Consider the following 10,536-nt stretch of genomic DNA (forward strand, 5'->3'; position numbering starts at 1 on the left):
CCCGTGAGCCATGGCCGCTGAGCCTGCGCGTCCGGAGCCTGTGCTCCGCAACGGGAGAGGCCACAACAGTGAGAGGCCCGCGTACCGCAAAAAAAAAAAAAAAATTAAAAAAAAAAATTAAAGTAATAAATAAAGATGAGCTTATACGCTGAGCGGCTAGGCCCATGAGCCATGGCCGCTGAGCCTGTGCGTCCAGAGCCTGTGCTCCGCAACGGGAGAGGCCACAACAGTGAGAGGCCCGCGTATTGCAAATTAAAAAAAAAAAAAAAAAAAAAGATGAGCTTATAAGGAGAAACAAGGCATTAAATCAGATATGAGAAAACAAATTTAAAATGAAAGATTCCAAAGTGAAAAAAGAAATCTGTAACAGATTTCTGGGTTTTTCCTACAAATATAAAACCTAGGCATTATAGCAAGAAATCTATTTGCAAAGAGAGCAGGAAAGTATCATTTGGTATCTCAAATTGCCTTCGAATTGAGTAAGAACAATAGTGCTAGATAGGAATGACTCTAAAGCAAAGTTTCCTAGATCAACCAAAAAATAAAAATATATAATTGAATTTAATTTACCTTTTTTTTTTTTTTTGGAAATTTCCAGTTCCCAAGAAGAGATACTTATTAGAACTAAGAAATTAGGGTTTACATCTAACTTTCCTTCCAGTGTAAAGTCTGAACTCAAGCAATTGTGAGAGCCCTTATTCTTTTCTTGTCACATTCGAAGCACATGTTGATGTTTTTCATTTTTATACCATTCTTCCTGCTGCAACAGAGATAAGCACATGAAATACAGGTTAAAGATACTGAAAATGAAGCAAAGGAAAATATATTTGAAATCAAGAATACAATTTTATAGCAAAGAGAGGTACATAGATTTCAGTACAAAGTTGTGGGCGGAATAAGGATAGGAACATTTCCTTTCCTAGTAATATAAAAAAAAAAAACCAACAATAAGTGGCTATTTATATTCATGAACTTACACAGGGAAAATCATTCTCAGATCTGAGCTAAAGATCAAAACCTTATAAACAGCAACATAACTGGAAAAAATATAAACCACAGATAAAAGCTCCATATGTTATTTTTCTTTTTTTTTTAATTTTTATTGGAGTATAGTTGATTTACAATGCTGTGCTGATTTCAGGGGTACAGCAAAGTGAATCAATTATACATATACATATATCCACTTCTTTTTAGATTCTTTTCCCATATAGACCATTACTGAGTATTGAGTAGAGTTCCCTGTGCTATACAGTATGTCCTTATTTTCTTAACGACTAGAATAATCATGTAGTTCAATGATCCATCCTATCACTAGAGAAAACAAGAAGTATCTGGACGCATCTAAAAGTTGTGATCACTCCATGAGGAATCTCAACTGGAGCAGTCTTGTTTTCAAATCTTTCTGAAATGTTAGTGCACCACTTACTCATGCTTCATATTTATGTTCAAATGACAAGCAAAAAGTAAAATCCATGGTCTGCTGGGTCTGTTTTGCCAAATTTTGATTAAGACTATTTACCAGCCAATCTAAATTCTTTATGGCCTGTGGCAACAACCCTATACTGCCATTAGGTACCTGACCTCCTACCCCCATCTCACAAGAGAATTACAAAGTGATTGCTTATATCACTTGGAATTACAATTGTCAGTAACACAAATGAAATACTTGAGTTCAGTACTAAAAAGAAAATTAGGGGCTTCCCTGGTGGCACATAAGAATCCGGATGCCTGCCAATGCAGGGGACATGGGTTCCAGCCCTGGTCCGGGAAGATCCCACATGCCGCGGAGCAATTAGGCCCTTGTGCCACAACTACTGAGCCTGCGCTCTAGAGCCCTTGTGCTAAACTGCTGAAGCCCGCTCTCTGCAACTAGAGAAAGCCCGCACGCAGCAACACAGACCCAACGCAGCCAAAAATAAATAAATAAAATTTTTTTTTAATTAGGCAGCAACCCCACCCTCTGGGGGGGCTAACGTTCTTAGACAACCACTACACAAAAACAATACATTATTGAACAACCACACACCCAGTTTCTGGAACAGTCCCCATCCTAAATACTCTGACCTGCCAGCCACATAGATGTACTTGTCAGAGCAAGTATCTGGAATTTTAATTCAGAATACAAGGACCCCACACATAAAAGACAAAAGCACAGATTTACATGGAATATACCCCGACTTAAATGTTCGTATCTCGAACTTTCCAAAGATCAGCTGTATTTCATAGGGTGCTGAGTAAAACGTTGAAACTTAACAGGGGAATGTCTAGAGAAAGAACTGGGGACTCATCCAAGACCATGATGATGATGGGTCAACCAAATAAGATCAATCCTTGGATAAAAATGAAGCAGGGACAGAAGTCTACACAGGGACAGAAGTCTACAGGACTTGTTTCCCCATATTCCATTCCATTTCTCTTTCATGTACCCCCATCTCACATGCCCAAAATGCTGACTCACCTAGGCCTTCTCTTCTTTCAAAGCAGCACCCCACTGCTTTCATAATACCCAGGGAGTGGGGTGGAGGCGGGGGCAGTAGGGTAGAGAAGTAAACAAATCAGTTAAATAAGTCACAAAGCAATAAGTGCTATAAGAAAAAAATAGGGCATGTTGATAGGCGGTGGTCTTTAACCTTGCATGCCCCTTAATATCATCCCAGAAGCTTATAAAAATACCAATGCCTGCGTTCCACTCAACCAACTGGATCAGAATCCATAGGAGTAGGGCCCAAGAAACAGTTTTAATTTAAGGTCTGCAGATAATTATAATACACAGCCAGGTAGGAGAACCAATGGTATAGAGTGGCCAGAGGGTCTTATTGGTACAAATTGGTCAGGGATGGCCTTTCAGAAATGATGCTCGAATTGTAACTTACGTTGTCCCTCCAGGACAAACCGATTCTGGGTCAATGGGGATAGCCAACCCTACTGCAGGGATCTATCCCTTCGTTTCCTTTCTCAGTAACAAATAACTGCACTGTATCAGGGCCAGAGAGATTGTGAGGATGAAAGACACAGAAGGTATTAAACACAGTCAAAGGAAAGCGGAGCCCAAACACTATGGAGGAACAGTGTGCTGTTCTACTGCGTGGACTGAGATAGTTATCAGGGTCTGGGAGTGCCGCCAGCTTCAAGAGCACACGCTGATGTTCCAAATGATAATTAACCACAGTGAGAAAGGGAGAGATCCATCAGAGCAGCGTGATCCTTTATTCTTTAGAAAATGTGGCAACAATCCTCCTTTAGAATAAATAATGAAAGCAAGGAAAATTTTACAGACAATTACACATTTTTATAAATCCTGTGAATCCCTCTAACCACCACACTAGTGGTCTTTGATCAAGTGGAGATGAGCGACAGGCCAGGCAGAGAGTCTCCACATCACACCTTGTAGAGTCACACTTTACCCAAGCGACCTCAATCTGATGTCCCAAAACGACAGCTCAGTAAAACCAAAATAGTCCAACGCATGAGAGGACCGCCAGACAAGAGGCAGCTGGGTCTCGGAGCAGCGATGAGACTGGAGATGCGGGCAGAGGAGGGAGGCGTCTCCAAGTGCCCCGCACTCGCTTAGAAAAGGTGTTAGGGGAAGGGGTCTTTAGCGGCCCGGAAGTCTGGGCTCCGCCGCGCTGCGGCTGCTCCTGCGGGTGTTGCAGCAAGTCGAGAAAGCTGAGGATGGAGATGCTCGCGCCCAGCCCCGCCCAGGGACCGGCTACAGCTCGGGCTACTCCGGACCAAGGCTGCGGCAGCCGGGGGCTTTAACTCTGCCCCGCCTTGGGCCGGAGCCTCCCGTTCCAGGTTCAGATGCCCCAGCCATGACCCCGGGGCTGCAGCTCCTCTGCACCGGGCCGGGAGCTCGGGAGCCAAAGCGCGGAGGAAGGGGCTTAGCAGCCGAGAGGCGCCCTGGAGGAGCCAGGCAATGGTTCGCTCGGGCGGCAGAGGCCCGGCCCGGCCCGGCCCCTGGAGCCCAAGCCGCAGGCTGGCACTCACCTCCGCTCTGGCCTCCCGACGTGCGCTCTCCGGCGGCCGAGGACCCCGACGCCCTGATCAGTCGCAGCTGCACCAGGCCGCCTGGCCCCGGCTTCCTGGACCAGCTGTGTCGCCTCACCACCGACCCCCGGCTGCGATTGGTTGAGCTCTGGGAGGGGCGGACCGAGGGCGCTGACTGACAGCCGCGGGCTCGGAGCGCAAGCGTCGCCCGGAGCAAGGACGCGGAGTTGGTGCCTGTCGAGCTCCGCACCACCAGGCTCACGCGCGAGGGTGTCCTGCTGCTGTCGCCCTGTGGTCTGAGCTCTGGCCCCTGTCAGGACTCCGGCTCCTGTCGCCTTCAGACATCAGGGTTTCCCCAGGGAGCATCCATTTCGAAGCTTTTGTCTTCTCAGCTTAAGTGACCAAACCCCAGATGCCCCTACTTGGGCCGTCTTTCCGCTCAGTGGCACAATGTTTTGTTCCCTGCACCAGAGAAATAAGATTTGCCAAGCTGGGGCTTCCCTGGTGGCGCAGTGGTTAAGAATCCATCTGCCAATGCAGTGGACAAGGGTCCCAGCCCTGGTCCGGGAAGATCCCACATGCCGCAGAGCAACTAAGCCCGTGCACCACAACTATTGAGCCTGCGCTCTAGAGCCTGTGGGCCACAACTACTGAGCCCGCGTGCTGCAACTACTGAAGCCCGCGTGCCTAGAGCCCATGCTCCACAACAAAGAGAAGCCACTGCAATGAAAAGCCTGCACACCGCAACAAAGACCCCAGGCAGCCAAAAATTAATTAATTAATTAATTTTTAAAAAAAGATTTGCCAAGCTCCAGCAGAGAGCCATTGGGTCCTTGAATCTTTCCTTGCTTGAAATTAGTGGACGTATTCTGTTAGCCCTTAAAACAACCCTTTTGCTTTTACTCGCCTTGTACGTGACATGGGTCTTCCAGCAAAAAGGCCTGAATACTCCCCCCACACACACCCGAATTCTAGGTAATCCTATTTTGGACCTTCTTCTAAGCAGTAAAACATCTGTAGCAACTATGTGAAATTCAGGAACTGAGAGGAGTCCTTCGAAGACAGAAGCACTTGCTCAGGAAACCGGAAGAGATGGCAGGGGTGCTCCGTGTTCCTCAGGGCTGGGAACACAGGGGGAGGGTTAACCCCAGTTTATCCCAGCAAAACGCAGCCTCTAAAAGTAGACTGCCCCACCCATGCGCTCTAGGGCCCTCCCTTGCCAACTACTGAGCAGGTGTGCTGCAATTACTGAAGCCCTGGCCCTAGTGCCCATGGTCCACAACAAGAGAAGGCACCACAGCAAGAAACCGGACACCGCAACGAAGAGTAGCCCCTGCTCGCGGCAACTAGAGAAAGCCTGCGCACAGCAACAAAGACCCAACACAGCCAAAAAGACAAACAAACAAAAAACAAAAAGAAACAAAAGTAGACTGCCCAAGACTATTGTTCCAAGGTCAAAATATTTGACATTTACTGACCACAATGGACTCTATGTGCTCATTCAGAAGTTTTCATGGCAGACCTGCATGCATGGGTGACCCGTATGACTGGAATAAAAGGAGGTTCTACATGGGGCAGTCTCTTCTGGAGTAATCATTTCATTCTTCTTTCTCGAGGATCAGCCTTTTGTACTCATAAAAGGTGGTTTCCATTGCCTCTGTGCCTAATGATCAACAGCCCCATATAATAGACTTCTGCTTTAAGTCCCATCTTCCAGTAGGTGGACTCCCTGCCACCTGTCTTTCACAATTTGGCTGTCTGGCAAGTGGCTAATACTTAAATAGGACATTCTGACTCCTAGTCATGATTTTGGACCATTGGTGAGCCTTATTAACCCCCATTCACACAGGCACTCAGTACCCCAAGGCATTTTAGTGATCTTATATTTTACAGTTATTACAGACACAAACAAGAGTGGTAAGGACCAGAGATGCCTGTCCATCACTACTAGATTCTTAAAAGATCTCTGACTGCAAAGTCACCACACTCCCAGTGGAGAGTACTACTGTACAAAAAAAACCATGCACTTTGGATCCTAGCCTGACTCAGTCTAATTCACAGCTTTGTCTCTTATTAGCAGTGCCATCCCAAACAAAGTACTTAACTTCTCTGAGTTCATTTCCTCAACTGGAAATTAGGGGCAACACTCCCTGCACTTAGGAATAAGTGAGAAGACAAATGAAAAGTACCTAGAAGAGTGTCCCAAATCTCTTCCTCTTGAATTCCCTATCTCAGATTATGACATAGCATAAGGAATTTCTAAATGTTGCATTTATGATAACCTAACTTTGAGCTGGGGAAAAAAAAAATGAGAACATAGGTTTGTATATTTTGATATGAAACCAAAGGAACTGGTCATTTCTGACCTGTCTGCAGAAATGGTTTAGATGCTACTGTTACTAAACTTTATTTCTCTAAGTAAAACAAAGAACGGATTCTAAGTTTAGGTAAACAAAAGCAAATTAAGCTTGTTTATGATGCAGCTAACTTGAGGGGTATTCACCAGCAAGTCTGGCTCCATCTCTCATGGCAGAAGCTCGCTGCATAAGCACTCCTGAGTCCAGGTCAGCTCCTGATTTAGTTCCTTTGCTGCCTCCTTTTGAACAAGTGACTGAAATTTGGGCCAGAAGAACCATCAAGCCATTGTTCAAAGTAAGTGACTGCTGTCACATTGGATACCAACCACCCTATTCCAAAACACCACGGACAGTGAGACGATGCTGCCAACGGTGGAGACTAGAAGAGGTATTTGGTGCCTGTATTAGTCTGCTCAGGGTGCCATAATAAAATACCATGGGCTGAGTGGCTTAAACAACAGAAATTTATTTTCTCACAGTTCTGGAGGCTGGAAGCCCCAGTTCAAGATACCAGCTGATTCAGTTCCTGGTGACAGTTCCCTTCCTGGCTTGTAGATAAACACCTTCTCAGTGTGTCCTTACATGGCAGAGAGCATGAGAACTCTCTGGTGTCTCTGCCTCCTCTTATAAAAACACCATTCTCATCAGGTTAGGGCCACAGCCTTATGACCTCATCTAAACTTAATCACCTCTTGTTGGGAAAAGCAGTCTTTCAGGCATGAGGCTTTGGCTTGGAACACTTCCTGACCAAGAGATAAAAGCTCGTGGCTTGTGCTGAGCTTGTTGCCTCGTTTGGGAATATTTTTCCCTGTTTCAGACTTAATGCGTATCCCTTTGCTCCACTCTCTGCAGAGGGTTCCTTCACCCCTTCCACCATGTGATGACACAGTGAGAAAATGGCCATCTATGAAACAGGAAGCTGGCCCTCACCAGACACTGAATGCTTTGTTCTTGGATTTCCAGCCTTCAGAACTGTGAAAAATAAATTTCTGTTGTTTATAAGCCACCCAGTCTATGGTATTCTGTTATAGCAGCCCAAACGGACTAAGACACTTACAGTATACAGTCAAAACGATTTTCCAAAGTTACTTAGGTCATCTCCCTTTTTCCTATCCCCTTCAGTGAGTCTATGTCATACATCTGTAAAACATATTCATTTGTCATAGTCCTCATTCCATCTTGAGATCCCCTGATATCCTAGTTAAGATTTGGGGGGTAAAATTCGCATATAGTAAAACTTCAGTCTTTGTGTACTGTTGCATAGGTTTTGACAAATATCTAGAATCATGTATCCACAGCCACAGTACTGTATAGAATAGTTTCATCACCTAAAAATTCCCACGAGCAGCCTCACCTGCCCTCAACTCTCGGCTACCACTAATCCTGTTTTCTCTCCCTATAGTGTTGCCTTTTTCCAGAATGTCATATAAATGGAATCATGCAGTACGTACTCCCAATATTTTGATTAGCAAAAAGTTTGGAAACCATTGCTCTTGCTGATTCAGATACATCTAAAACAATTACCAATATCCACCTAATCACCAAATTGGGAGTCAGCTTCAATTTACGGCATTTTAAAAGGACTCTTCTCTCAGCTCTGTATGTTAAATTATCTAAATTTGGAAGAATCTTTTTTTTTTTTTTTTTGGCCGCACCATGTAGCATGCGGGATCTTCGTTCCCCGACCAGAGATCGAACCTGTGCCCCCTGCAGTGGAAGTGTGGAGTCTTAACCGCTGGACCACCAGGGAAGTCCCTGGAAGAATCTTTTTTGAGGTGCAAAAAGATTTTCTTTTCCTTCAAAGACAAAAGAGAAAGTACACAGAAAGCCGTGTTATTCTGCTGACTTACTTTCAATCCCCTCTGTTTTCTTTTTTTTTCTTTGGCTGTGTCGGGTCTTCGTTGCTGTATGTGGGCTTTCTCTAGTTGTGGTGAGCGGGGGCTACTCTTTGTTGCAGTGCATGGGCTTCTCGTTGTGGTGGCTTCTCTTGTTGCGGAGCACAGGCTCTAGACACGCGGGCTTCAGCAGTTGCAGCGTGTGGGCTCAGTAGTTGCAGCGCACGGGCTCTAGGGCTCATGGACTTCAGTAGTTGTGACGAACAGGCTCAGTAGTTGTGGCGCACGGGCTTAGTTGCTCCATGACATGTGGGATCTGTGTAGGCTGAGGTCCTTTGACCCCCGAGGCCCTCCTGGTTCACTCACTCCTAGGCTCCTAACTTTTACCATGGGCCCTTGTTATCTGGACCTGTTCCCCCTGGTCACCAGTCTCCCCTCAGATATCCACAGGATATCATGCAGCTGCATCCATAGATAAGAGACCTTGCACCCTGCCTGCTGAGTAGCCCAAGGGACGCACAGAGGTCAGCCTGAGGCTGCACAATCCCCTCCCCAAGGCAGTAGGATTCATTACTTCCACTTTGGCCAGATTAGGCTGCTCAGTCTTTTCTGATAAGCTGTGAATCTTCCCCACTGCGTCATCCAGTGGCTGCTGTGTCATCCTTCCCTGTGCTGCCAGAGCACACGGCCTGAGCCTCTCTTTGGTCCTTATCACAGGCTGCCCTGTGTTATTGTCCATGTTCTGACCTAGCCTAGGCCTCTGCTAGGCTGTGAACTCCTTGAGGGCCAAGTTTGTCTGACTCCTTTCTGCATCCTTTTTACCTTGAATCACAACGACTTATTTATAAATATGTTTTTCTATTATATTCTGAATTCCCTTCAAGTAAGGACTGTGTCTGATTCCTCTCTTTGTCCACTGCACCCGGCACAGGGCCTGGAACAGAGTAGACAGCAGTAAAGTTACGCTGAATGAACAAAGGAGTCAAAGGCCCTTGGCCTTCTGGAGCTAATTGAGAGGCCAGGGCAAGTTTCCCCATGGGAGAAGCAAGTTGTGTCCCTCTGTGGCTTGCACTCTCAGCCTGCCACATACTCCTAAATGAGTCTTCTCTGTGGGGTCCTGTATCCAGACCAGTCACAGTACTTCCTGGGAATGAGCTGCTCTCTGGATTGAGCTTGGTCCTGCCTGGATGTTCCACGATCACAGCCCAAGTCTAAAGCCAAGACTTGACCTGGGGTTCTCATTTCACTGGCATTTCCCCTCTGTCCCTGATTGGATTTTCTGTAACTGTCCACCTCCAGGAAGATGCTGGGGCTCAGCGTGTTTGAGTGTGCCTTGGCTCTGTGCTACCACGTGCCAGAAATGCTCTCTGTACTGTAAGAACTACCATGACTCTTTGAAACAAGGAAGATGAATAAAGAGCTTTATTCTGATGGCAATAAATAAATAAATAAATAACCTGGTTTCAAGACTTAGTGTAAAGCTATAGTAATCAATAGAGTGTAGTACCGATATAAACAAATAAATAATGGAACAGAATAGAATCAAGTTATATTTTAAAAACAAAAAAACAAACTCATGGAAAAGGAGATCAGATATGCAGTTACAAGAGGCAGGAGGTCGGGGAGGGGGTGTTGGATAAAGATGGTCTAGTTATAAAATAAATAAGTTCCAGGGATGTAATGTGAACACTGCTGTATGTTATGTACGAAAGTGGTTAAAGGAGTAAATCTTGAATTCTTATCACAAGGAAAAAGTTTTTTTCTTTAATTTTGTATCTATATGGATGGATGTTCAAACTTATTGTGACAATCATTTCACCATAAATGTAAGTCAAATTCTTATGCTGTACACCTTAAACTTATACAGTGTTACATGTCAATTATATTTCAATAAAACTGGGAAAAAAATTTTTCCAGACAAACAAAAGGTGTGTGAGTTCATCCCCACTAGACCTGCCTTACCAGAAATGGTAAAGGGTGTTCTTCAAGCAGAAACAAAAGGATGCTGACATCATAAAAACATGAATGTGTAAAACTCACTGGTAATGCTATAGTCAAAATAAGATTCTCTAATATTTCAATGTTGTGTAATTTACTTACAACTGTAGTTTAAAAGTTAAAAAGGAGGGAATTCCCTGGTGGTCCAGTGGTTAGGACTTGGCACATTCACTGCCATGGCCTGGGTTCAATCCCTGCTCAGGGAAATAAGATCCCACAAGTTGAGTGGTGCAGCCAAAAAAAAAAAAAAGTTATAAAGGAAATGTACTGGGCTTCCCTGGCGGCGCAGTGGTTGAGAATCCTCCTGCCAATGCAGGGGACACGGGTTCGTGCCCCGGTCCGGGAGGATCCCACATGCC

General features: G+C 45.3%; 1 protein-coding gene across 2 annotated transcripts in view; it reads right to left on the minus strand.

Moving 5' to 3' along the window:
- Positions 1–4,066, minus strand: part of NXPE3 (neurexophilin and PC-esterase domain family member 3) — a 54,415-nt gene extending 50,349 nt beyond the window's left edge. The window contains exons 1-2 of one of the 2 annotated variants that reach the window (XM_007105416.3): positions 3,988–4,066; positions 571–760 (exon numbers count right to left, since the gene is read on the minus strand). The gene's annotated coding sequence lies outside the window, so the exon portion shown is untranslated. Of the gene's footprint in view, positions 1–570; positions 761–3,987 lie in introns of those variants that run through there. The other variant, XM_055085761.1, reaches the window with a different exon arrangement.
- Between the last annotated feature and the right edge of the window lie 6,470 nt (positions 4,067–10,536).

This window comes from Physeter macrocephalus, chromosome 1 (assembly GCF_002837175.3).
Source record: "Physeter macrocephalus isolate SW-GA chromosome 1, ASM283717v5, whole genome shotgun sequence".
Taxonomy (NCBI): domain Eukaryota; kingdom Metazoa; phylum Chordata; class Mammalia; order Artiodactyla; family Physeteridae; genus Physeter; species Physeter macrocephalus.